Here is a 13,292-nt window from a genome sequence, read left to right on the forward strand (position 1 = left end):
ATTTGATGTACGTATTCCATTTAAGATCAGGAGTAAAGGCCAAGCCCAGAAGCCTGTCAAAACTTGAGGCCTCCCCAAGACGAGAGCCATTCATCACAATTGATGCCAGGTGGGGATCAGAACGTTGATGATGTAAAGATAGAAGCTTGGTTTTAGATGCATTAAAAGTAACCAGCCACTCCTTTTCCCATTGTACAACGTGATCAAGATCAGAGGAAACAGAATCGGAGAGAACTTGGTCGTTTACTGTCTTAGATATGCTACCATAGATGGTAGTGTTGTTAGCAAAAATGTCTACGAATGATGTAAGGATGTGATTTGGAAGATCATTAATGTAGATCAGGAAAAGAGTTGGGCCCAGGATGGAACCCTGAGGGACTCCAGCATTTATACTGTGAGCTTCTGATTTTTGCCCATCAACTACTACTCTTCTGAACCTATCAGAGAGAAATGATTTAATAATTGAGAAGACATTTCCAGCTATACCATAGCTGGAGATCTTGTGAAGTAAACCTTTATGCCATACCCTATCAAAGGCCTTTGATATGTAAAGAGCAATTGCCCTAGAAAGGTTGTCTCTGTCGAGAGATTCGCTAATCCTATGAGATATAACTGTAAGCACATCTGCTGTAGATCTAGCAGAACGGAAACCATATTGTGTGTCATTAAGAAGGCTATTTTTGCTAAGATGTTTGATTACTTCTGTATTTAATACAGATTCCAGCAACTTACTCATGACGTACAGGAGACTTATTGGCCTGTACTGAGAGGGGGGTGAATGATTACCTGAATTCTTAAATACAGGGCATACTGATAAGATTTTCCAGGGTGGTGGGAAGCAATTTTCCTTAAGACAACGTTTAAACAGTTTTATAAGTATGAGTGCTAATTCTGGTTGAAGTTTTTGGAGTACTATAATTTGAATACCGTCAGGGCCGGTTGCTTTAAAGTCATAGGAGTCACCACGCATGCGCAGAAATGAATTTTGCTTATAAAACTGGCCGGGGGTCAATTTAGCATCCCACTTTCTGTCGTTTTATTTATTTGCTCCCCACGAAAGCAAATTAGACACAAGGTCTTTTTAAATATGGAGGGAAACCAGCCCCTCCCCCAAAAGGGAGCACTCTGGCAGTATCCGAATAAATAGTAATAGTGTCTGTATGAAGGGTTTCCCCTAGTGACCAAGGATCAATTACCTTCTCGGCCCTAAAGCCAAGAATGCTTTGCCGCTTTTTGAACAGTTTTGCTTTATACGAACAGCCAAGAAAACACTTAAGATGACGTTACAGTGGACATTTTGTTATACTCGATCAAAAAAAAAGAATTCCGTTTGCGAGAGCGAGATATTACGATCTGGGAAGTATGCGAAAAGTTTTCGCGGAATCTAACCGACGCAAAAAGCCTTTGTGGACACCCGCAAACGCTCGCGTCCATTTTGTCTTTTGTATATTAGATAATTCATTTTCAGGGAGTGTCAGAATCTTTCAATACATCACCTTTTCAGAGCTAAATTCTTCGCCGAATTTCTTTTTCAATATTTCTGTCTTTTGATATTTTAGGATTTAAACGTAGGCATTTACCCCCCTTCTTTTTTCTACTACTATTTCACCCCGCAGTGCGTTTACTTTTACATTTAGAATGATCAGTAGTGTTTTCGTTTTTCCTCTATCGGCATCCCAAAGTCTATAGGTGTTTTTTAAACAAGTCATAAAATACCTCTTGTTATTTATTCATCAGTTTACACAGTTGCTATCTTTCCGGGTCTCAATTGATTAATACGTCTTTTACAGACAAACTTTACTTCTGAAATAATGTAGAATACTGTCTCGATATTTCTAGTTACAATACAATCTTCCCAAAACAATTTACCAGCCTTAAGAGGAGTTATATTCTTCTGTATACGATATATGATTCGTCTTCATTTTTGTATAGCTATATTTTTCTGTTTAGCAACATGTCGAATATTGAATGTGTTTTTCTAACATACATAATCTCGACAAGAGATATTCTGTAAACTATCAGAAAAGTTTAAATATTTTATTATTCGGTGCCGATCCCGTTGGCTTTTTAATGCTCGTTTAAATATATCGAAAAACCTCTCTGCTTGCCCGCTAGAACGAGGGTTTTACGCCAATGTTCTATCACTAACGAATCACAATAAATTTTTAATTAAACTCCGATGAACATCCTACCATTTTCACTTGCTATGGTATTTGGTAGCTTCAGTTTAGTAAACACTTTGACGCTTTTATCTTATTTGCAAACCTTCGATGTTTATATTTAGAAATCGATGGCCATTTAGATTAGGTTTCTACGATCACTAAATAATATTAATTCAATTGCACTGCGTGGTCCATGTAAATGCGTGACCATGGAATATTTATCTTTAGAGACAGTTGAATTTTTTACTGGTAATGCTTTGACTGCTAGTTCGCGTCCTGTACAATGTCTCAAAAAATCCTCAATGTCCTGGTCAATTTTCAGTCAATACGTAAACTTTTCATTATGATTTTATTTTGGATATACTCGGATGACTCAAATTAAATTCTTTCAAAATTTAGCTCTTCGTAGAGCGCGTGGTATTACTACTCTTTATCCGTACATTAACGTCTCGTCATGAATTGATAATAGATCCTACTTTATCGGCCAAACTCCAACCTCCGTTACTTCGCTGAAAGGTTTCGGCCATATGCATGTCTTACAAGTAATTAATGGTAAGTTCTAGGACGAACTCAAAGTTTAGGGGTTTTTTTTTTCTTCTCGCTTCTTTTTACTTGTTTCATCATATTGCTTGTATATTCGTCCGTTGTACCTGTTTTTATTTCTTCCAGTGTAACTGATAATTCGCTTACTGCGTTAATGAATACTTCCATTAGGTATTGTTTTTGTTTTAGTGCTGAAATCACGGTTTCTTCAGAGATTATTAGTATCAAAAGAGCATCTGAGTGTGGCCAACTCCTGTCCCATCGCCGCAATGTTGCATTTTGTACCTGTTTTACATTTGCTCTGATAAACTCATAGCATTTGTGCCTCCTCGGTGTGGATATTACCGACTAATCTGACAAGAATCAAAATCACACCCCTTCATTGACGAGATCCTTAGATGTTGGAGGGTCTTCTATTCTAATAGTTTTTATGATAACTAAATAATATCATTTTAATTGCTCTGCGTAGTCCATATGAAAGCGTGACCGAGAGCTCGAGCTGCTACATTTTAGAATTCTCCACTTGTTTTCTACTTCCTTGATTGTACAAATCAACAGACGTTTAAATATAGTGTGAATAAACATCTCGCTGCTCAACTCCACATAGTCTCTTGCTAAACACAACCCCCAAAGTTCCAAGTTGCATATGCCTTCTTTCCAGTGAAGTAGAGTGAAAGCATAAGTTAATAAATTAAGAAAATTAGAAATATTAGGTAGAAACGAAAGAAATACACAAATAATTAGGATAAAGAGACACTTAAGAAATTTTCAATGAAAATTAATAATTTGTATTATTTTTTCTTATTTTAGATATTATTCTCACAAAGTTTTGGACGATAAAACCCTGCCCCATTTTTCGTGTAGCTTTTGTTGAACTCAAGAATCTTTGTGGAACTAGAGTTTCTGCATGAAATTTCGAACGAAATACCTTGTTCAGTCAACGAAGAGAGATTGTTCTGTTATATTCCTATAATAATTCGTACTAAGGATAGAACTTTCGACCTGTAGAAAACTGTAACGTTGCACTGATTAATCTTTACGGTTGTTGCTCCACGATAATGATAATAGGAAAGAAAGTGGTTAACTACGAAAGATAGAGAGCTTCATAAAAAAAGAAATAAAGAACAAGAGGAAAAGCGATAATTAAAAGAGAAACACGATGAATATAACAAGAAAAGAAAGTGAGAATAGAATTAATTAACGAAAACATTGATGGAAAACGAATGAGGGACGAAAGAGTGAAAATGAAAACAAAAAAAAAACTGAACGAGATTGATGCAAAAGAAAGAAAAGAAGAAATCGATTAACCCAAAATGATAGAAGGAAAATAAAAAGAAAGACATCCAAAAATATATAAGAAAGAAAGAGAGAAAGAGAAAAATACAACATAAAATAAGGAAATTAATTATTGAAAACGGAGATTAATGAGAGAAATAACAAAAAGAGATGTTCCATGAAAAGAGAAAGAAAGAGAAAGATCAATGAAAATTGCGAAAGTGAGTAGCCAATTAAAAGCACATTGTTTTGTTGTTATAGACAAATCCCGTCCTCTCCCCACCCCCTGCATGCCCGTCTCCACCTTTCCCTCAAAATCATTTGAATCTCATCACAAATTTCGAAAGATGAAAGGCAAACGCGGCGCGCTATTATCTTGACACCCGTGATAAAATTATTAGCTGAAATGTATCGATCAGTTCTTTGATCGAATCTTCAAAAACATTCAATCTATCGATCTCCGTCCATGTGATGGTCAAGCTGTTGCTGTCGGGTAATCAATACGTACCCACAGCGCAGGACACGAACCACTCTTATTTCTCGCCTCGATCAATTATCTATACAAACAGTAATATCTAACAACTCCTTTGATATCATTAATATCGATGCAGTCATCATCAGGGGAGTCACAGGACCCCCACTTTTGTTGTGGCGTTGATAAGTTGTAAAAAGGTCTCATTCATCAAATATTGCTGATCTGATATTTTTCTAGGTGACACGCATACACACACACGCTTAGTCCTTTCCTTACTCCCCCACCATCCCTACGTGTTAATGGCTTTCATGGAAAAAACACAGTGTTCTCTCTTTTCTCTTCTTGTTCTGCCATTGTATCTCTTTTCCTCTACATTATACTGTTATGGACAACGACAAAACTTGAATGATTAATTCTGTGTCAATTTAATAAAGCAGTGTGTAAGTAAGTATTTGCAGATATGGCTAGGTGTTCCGCTCTGTTTTCAAATCTTCATCTTTATAGAAACTATTACCACTCACCCTCTCCCTCACTAGTGGAGGTGTGTACGGTTAAGAAGGCATGTGTCCACGTGATGAGAAACCCTGCCTGATTAAATAGTCCGCGGTGTAAAATCAGAGATAGGAACAGTTATTAAGTCGTCAGCAGTAAAGGCTACACAAGAAGCTGAATCTAGCCTTCGTGCCAAAGAAATAATGGGTATAACACAGACCAATTGAGCTGGACTCACTAACTTTTTTTCCGAAGAAAGAACTAAGGAAGAAGAGATAGGGTGATCGCAGAAACAAGTGCACTTAAGAAAGAGAAACGAACAACTACTACTGTGACTCAGGCAAAACAGTGCGCGTTGAATTATTGGAATAACACAGAAGCCATGAAATGGAGCCGTTAGTCATAGCATTCCCCCTGCGATCTACATATTACCCTTTTATCGAATGTAACCAACATACTGTGGGGCTATACAGAGAATGATGCTTGTGTATCATGTTAATGCGACCGAGGGAGGCTACATCATGTGCTTTAGGCATGCCTCAAGACAATTTTATGTATACCTCACACCAAAGTAAGCAACTGGACGTGATTATAGATTTGGTCACAGTACAATGCGAAGCAGTCATACGGCAGCCTGTAACTGTAAAGAAAACAGATATCCATTTTATCAGAGAAGGCAAATGCCATAAGCGGAAAGCAAATGTTTGGAAACTGCTAGATGAAATGTAACTACTGATAACTTCACACGTTTAAACTTTCAAGTATATGTTGTACAAACTAACCAACACCCAGATATTGATGTTTGGTCAGATTTAAAGGAGTGTGTTTTCCTATTGGAGTTGACATCCCTATGGGAAGAAAGTATAGAGGCTGCAAATGAGTGCTACGAATCGCTTAGATTAGATCTGCATGGTAGGAGAAGGGCTGGTTGTGTCGTCTTCTGCTCATGGAAGTTGGGTGTGGTTTTGTGGGGCGCTCCGTGGTTTCTTTCTTTAATAATATTGGCATACATGCCCAGGCTTTGAGACATGCGTTGCAGCCTCTGCACGCAACGACTCAACAATCATCAAGTTGTGTGTGGTCAAAGTTAGGAATCTAGTTGATGACACCAAAATGGACCTTTTTCTGGTCAATGACTTTTCATAAAAAGTCCGTTGACTATTCAATCGCGGCACCGTTAGTAACTATCACTTTTTTACCATTACTCGATACTATTCGGTGGCGAATGTTACTGGTGGCGCTAAGGGTGTAAGTATTATTATTACCCTTGGTTAGCGGCTGATGAGGACAGGGTAAATCATGTGCATTCGTATGTTATCCAAGTAATAATTTAAAATTAAAAGTTTTTAGACCTAAAATTAGAGGAGGATTTTGGTAGAGTTTTCAAAGGCCAAATCATTTTCTTTGTCCCCTTGTCAGCCATATTTCTGGCTGAAACCTTATTAAAATTTTTCCTAATCTCAAAAGGCTTTATGTTAAATCTCGAGTGTCTAGACTGAAAACTGACAGCGTTTTTTTGCTAGGGAAATGTAAACGAACACACACACTGCTGATGCAATATACAACCATCTGGTTGCTGGCGATTTCCTCAATAGTGAGCAAAGGGGGTGTACGAGGAAAAAGCGTGGCACAAAAGACCAACTCCTTGTAAATAGAACAATACTAGAAGACTACAGAAGAAGACAAACACATATGTCAATGGCCTGGATTGATTGGAAGAAGGCCTTTAACCGTATACCTCATTCCTGGATACTTTGCTGTTTGGAGCTGTATAATGTGCACGCTGATATTAAATAATTCCTTCAGAAGCAAATGGCCAAATGGTGCACATCAAATACGCTACAGCACACGGAAGGAAGGATACAGACCGCAAACATTAAGATCAAGCGAGGAATATTCCAGGGAGACAGCCTCTCACCCCTCCTTTTCTGCCTCACAATGGATCCACTAAGTAAGCTACTTAAACGATCCAATGTTGGATAAAATCTCAGCATGGGCAGAAAGAAGGAAGAAAATAAAAGAGTAAATCATCTACTCTTTATGAACGATTTGAAACTATGCAGAATCTGAGAAACAGCTTGTCTCTCTGATAGACGTTGTTAAAACGTTATAGAGGACATCTGTATGGAGTTTGGATTCGACAAATGCGCGAAGTGTACCATAAAGAAAGGAAGAAAAATAGCATCAGAACATTTTAATCTTGACGATGGCTCTATTACAGATCTTGAAGAATATGCTGTCTATAAATACCTGGGGGCAGAGGAGAATGAGACACTTGAATATGGAAAGATGAGAGATAAAATGCAGGAAAATACTTTTAGCGACATTTAAAAATCCTCTCATCATTTACAAACATCAGTGCATGGACAGGCTGTACTTACCACAGAGAGAAGGTGGTTAAGCCTCACTGAAATTAACCACGCATACCTAGCTTCAATGGTAAGCATTGGCCAAATATAACAAATGTTCTTTTGACCCAAAAATAAAAATGGTGAATGAACATCACACTAAATGTCTGCCTCAGCAGACGTCAACTACAAAGCTTGGCGAAAATTTCAGTGGAAACATTCTGAATAACATAGAAGAATATGACAACCCAGCAACTCTAATCGCCCGAAAGAAGAGAGAGAAGTGAACTGAAGACAAGACTAGAATATATTTGTGGGTTTCTATGAAAAACAATTGATATCTGGACCCGTAAAACCGCTAGTCCACTTTTGATATGTCGATAATACATTTTGCCCATGTAATAATCAAACACAGGCAAAAAAATTTCTTCATATTACTCAACAAAATGCATCCCGTATTAAAGTATACTTATGAGGGTGAAAACAATTCTAATTTAGCCTTCCTTGATGTATTGATAACGAAAACCCAATTAAATTATATGACATCAATTTACCGTAAACCAACTAGGTGGGATTCATTTTACCCTAACAAACGAAAATATAATTTGATTTGGACTTTAACACATCGTACTCTCATGATTTATTCACAATTAAAATTGGATGAAGAACTAAAAATGATTACTAATATTTGTCCAATAATGGATACTCTTTTGATGTGATTAACTCCGTCTTAAAAAGGAAAATAAATAATTTTCCGAAATAAAATCTAAGATGGCGGCTAAATGTCCAATTTACATTCGTTTATCTTGGTTAGGGATAGTAAGTGAAAAATTCGACAAACAGATTAGCTCAGCTGTAGAACATTACTATTTTGCCTCCAATGTACGTGTTGTGTTTTCGACAAAACCATTACTGCCATCCTCTCGAAAAGATTTCTGCCTCCCCATCACATGAATTTATCGATTTAAGTGTAGTTGCAGTGCCAACTATGTAGGCAAAACAACCCTCAGGTTAGATGCAACAAACATGTACCTAATAAAATGCAGAATAGAATCTACCAACGAACGGACATTTTGAGCAATATGAGAAAAAAAATTTGCTTAAAATCCCACGATGTGCAATGAATTTCAGCAGCGACTCATTGACTATCCTGTGTCACGTTTACTCATTATTTAATTTGAAGGTCTTGGAGACTATTCACGTCCGGTTAAGGAGACCGTCTCTCTGTAAGCAGAAGGATTGTCTTTTAGGTTTGGACGTGATTCGTCTCTAATGCGTTTTCTCCCCATATCATAAATATAGATATATTTTAGTCGTTCCTCTCAGCTTTTTTCGTCCCCCCCCCAATTATTTTATTTTATTTTAGTCGCTCCACACGTTTAAATTCGTTTCCCTATAGTAATAAAAAAAGAAAACCCTCGATTTGGCTTTTGAAAAGTGAGGACGAAAATTGGTCGGCCGACTCTCCCCCATTATCAATTTTTTCCTTCATTAAATATTTTCCTTCAGTCCTTGTTTTTATCAGGGATACAAAAACAAAAACCAGTCTTCCCTTTTTCATAGCTATAATAAAGTTTTGTACTCCCCCCAAAAATAATATATATATATATATACATATATATATATATATGTATGTATGTATGTAAGTATAGTAAGTTATAAAATATATGTGGCGATTAAGCTAACTGAATATTCCGCGTTTCATCCACGCTAGGACTGTTCAGGCTTATGCGCTACATACTTGTATACATGCTTCAGCACCCAGCTTTTTCATGTTCAGCTTTTTTCGGGCTATATTAACTAAAGTTTATTAGATGGTTCTATTATATTTAATATGAGATTTTACACATTTTCTAATTGAATATGTTTCACTATCATTTACACATATCTATATCATTATTCTCAGTTATATATAAGCCTATATATTCATAAGCCTAAAGAGTTCTCGAGTGGATGAAACGCGGAATATTCAGTGTAGCTTAATCGCCAGATATATTTTATAACTTACTAACTAGCTCTACCTACGTATTGAGCATTTTGAAGTTAATACTTAAAGTTTACGCATAAATGTATACTTTCGTATATTAATTTTATGTGAGTAAATGAAGTAGTTATAATATATATATATATATATATATATATATATATATATATATATATACACATTGGGAGGAAAATCTGACGTAGTCTGGAGTTGAATAATGATCAATAAATGTTTTACCCTCCCGTACTTTTATTGCCATAGAAATCGGTGAAACTACTCGTTTATCAAAAATATAATCGGTTGATGGTCTACTATCTACTTGTTGATTTTATGTAATTATTTTTACATAATCACTTGAATTACAGTTAAAAGTACAAAAGGCAAGTAACATGGTTCAATTCTGCTTGCCACAAGAAACATTAATTTCGAACACACCCTTATCTTATAAATAAACATGCAGTTGATTTTATAGGTGAGACTTTTATGCTCATACTGTTATAAAACTTCCGAAATGAACTTATGTTAGGTTGTTTTAAAGCGTTAAATGTGATCGAAATTGAACTTCCTTCTTTACTCGAATTTTTTTTATTATTGATTTTTAATACTTATCAGAAACATTCTGACGTAAAAAAAAACATTCCAAAATAAAATGTTTAATTTCCACGTTATTTCAGGCGATTAACGGTAGCTGAATGGATATGGTCCTTGCTAATCAAGCCAGAGATTGCTTGTGTTGCTAGGTCCGAGTTTATCGACTGGTATTAATCGTAAACCCTGCACTGAAGATTCCCAAAAGGATGAAGCACTAGTGTCTCTAGGTATTTAATTACTATAGTAAATTTATACATATATATATATGTGTGTGTGTGTATGTGTGTGTGTGTGTGCACATATGTGTGTATTCTTGTGTGTGTGTCACACGATCGGTTTTATTGGAAACAGTGAACAATAGATTAATGTTGATAACATTGATCTTTTTTCTGTCTATGAGGTCGCTGAACGCTGAAAAGCATCACACGTAATATGATAATATATATAGGCTTATATATAACTGAGAATAATGGTATAGATATGTGTAAATGATAGTTAAAGATATTCAATAAGTAAATGTGTTAAATGTCATATCAAATATAATAGAACCATCTAATAAACTTTAGTTAATATAGCCCGAAAAAAAGCTGAACATGAAAAAGCTGGGAGCTGAAACATTTACACACGTATGTAGCCAAAAATGTTTATAAGAAAAGTCATGTTACAGGGCGAGAAAATTTTTTTGTTATATTAGCAAATATCCATACACTGCGTAAACGGTTTGGATAATCAAATCTATGAAATAAACAATTTTTTTTATTTATTTACTAAAAGGTTTGTTCATTTCAAATCTGAATACATTGGAAGATAATCACACAGAAAGGGAGATCAGCAATGTTTATGATTTGCTCAAAAAAGTAATTTCTACAATCGCTAGCGTCAGTGAAACGATAATGCAAAACAGTTTTGTTCGGGCATGATGAGATCTCCTGGACTACTAGTAGGGACTACAAAAGCAAAAGGAATGGAGTGTAAACATTAGGTTAGTATCTATTAATTAATTAGATTTCGTAGAGGAATAAAATGGTTAAAAGGTTGTTAATAGAATCTGTTAGTAAAAATAAGGATAAAAACATAAAGCCAGAGATTGCTTGTGTTGCCCTTGACCCTAACAGACTCGAAAATCGATACCCATTAACAACCAAAATTTCCTAGGCATGCTCCTGATTAAAACTCCTAACCCATAACCAAGCTTCTAAGTAAATACTTACTAGCCATAGTCCTATACATTGACTTAAAGTAATCTATAATGAACAGCAACCATTAATATCTCTTTATTAAGAGATAGTATTGCAATAATCATTACACAAACTAAACCGGTACTCATTGAAATAAAAACTTCCGGATATTAAGAGAAAGGCGAAGTCATTCTCCTTCGTTGTAGTCTAAAGGCAACTTACTCAAATTACTCAAATTGTCTAAAATTCCATGCATTCGTATACATTACTACTTATCCATCCATCTATATTTAACTATATTTACAACATATGCAATAATCTATATCTATCAGGTATAACTGTACTCCATATCAAATGTTCTCTTGTATCTATACTGAGCATATCTTATCTTTCAGTCTTACTAAATATTCGGTTTGGCCACAAAATCAGAATTTCTAATAACAAGTAAATCATACCCTAACACTTTATCCTTATCCTAAACCTACTAAACCATATCTAATCATCCATTCCTAAACTTACAAAACTATATCTAACCATACATTAACTCGTCTCTCTCAATCCAATACTGTAGCAAATTTTGCTGCTTTCACAGCACGAATTCCAGTAACAATGGAAATGGAAGCATAGTAATGGCCTTTTTTAACCAGGTTACCTACTAAAACCAGCCCATATATCTATTTACCAAATTACACATGACTCAAAACTTACTGTTTTACCCGTACTATATTGCACTCGCATCTCATGCCCTGCTATCATCTAAAATATAGCTTGGGCACAACTCGTAGTTCAATTCTTAACACGTACTCACACTCTAATATTATACTAGACCCAAGCTCACATGAATAAAAAAAAATAAAATAAAAAAAATAAAAGGAAAAATAAAAAAATATATATATACAAAAGAGAAAGCCTCAAACCACATTATCTCCTCCTAACAAGCCTCCTTACAATCATAGTTGCTTACACTGCATGAGCTCTACTCAACCTCTTTATCCAGTAACAATGAAATAACAATGTCCCTAATCCACTTTGAGGAGTGTAACTATTTTAGCAGATATAACCTCTACAAACAAACCCAATAATATTAACTAACCACGCGGGGTCGCAGAAATACCTGGATTAGAACCCAGGCGCGGAGCAAACCCTCTCAGTGGTGACGGACCCAGTAGATCTTTCCAGATCATCCGTCTAGGAGAAGGAAAACTCTGAAACCAAATCAAAGAGGAGGGAGGCCTCTTCAGTCTTGGATGACAACCTTCCTAGAGCTGGTGACTCAATCAAATTACCGGTTTGCAAACCTAAAATGCTTAAGGAGTAGATAGGTCCTGCCTATGACCCTGGCTTCCATACTCCTTCTTTGCCTATTAGTCAGGTGCAGAGATACTATCACAGTGATTCGACAGAAACACCCAGTGGTAGATCTTGTTTCTTGTCTAGGGCAATGAACGCCGTTTCCCCACTCCCGACACACCCCACCCCTAAACTGGGCACTTAAGAATGCTTGAGTACCACATATGCCTGAGCAATTAGATTGGGTTGACCTTCCTCCGATGGGTTGAGGGTACCGGATTGACAGTTACTGGCTGCTGTTTCCGACTGGTAGTACAGGAGCCCTAACTATTTGGTAGCGCTTAGAGCGGCTGCTCCATCAACAGTTGAATAATATCGGGATGTTTGCAGTGCCATGGCGCGCATGGAAAGGGACCTGCACTCATCCCCGGTGGGCTTTCCTGAGGCCACAGTCCTAGTTGATGGAGGGTCAGCTGATGGTCTTCTTGTGATGCATGTGTGATATTCTGCATAACCTCCTGTTCGGCTTCCCCTAACCCAACTGAAACTCGTTAAAAAAAACATGATGACAGTACAATCTAAATATAAGCTTAAACCAGGCTTAGGGTCAAACAAATCCAACTTGCCTCCTCCCTTGAGGCTTGCATTCACAAATAATATCCGTGGGCTTAGAACTAATTTAGCTGATGTTGAAGCATTTCTCCTAACAAATACCCCGGATATCTTAGCACTAAGTGAGACTAACCTACACTCCTCCATCCCCTCTAACTACTTTAACATGCCTGAATATCTCCCACTCTGCCGTAAGGACTCTGACAGACATATGCACGGGCTTGGAGTTTACATTCGTAATACCCTTCCCTTGACTAGAGAAACAAACCTAGAAACGGATGATTAAGCCTTTATGTGCTTTAGACTAATCATGCAACACAACATTAGCTACTTTTACTTTCT

The sequence above is a fragment of the Euprymna scolopes genome, chromosome 2 (assembly GCF_053919585.1).
Source record: "Euprymna scolopes isolate OS-2025 chromosome 2, ASM5391958v1, whole genome shotgun sequence".
Lineage (NCBI taxonomy): Eukaryota > Metazoa > Mollusca > Cephalopoda > Sepiida > Sepiolidae > Euprymna > Euprymna scolopes.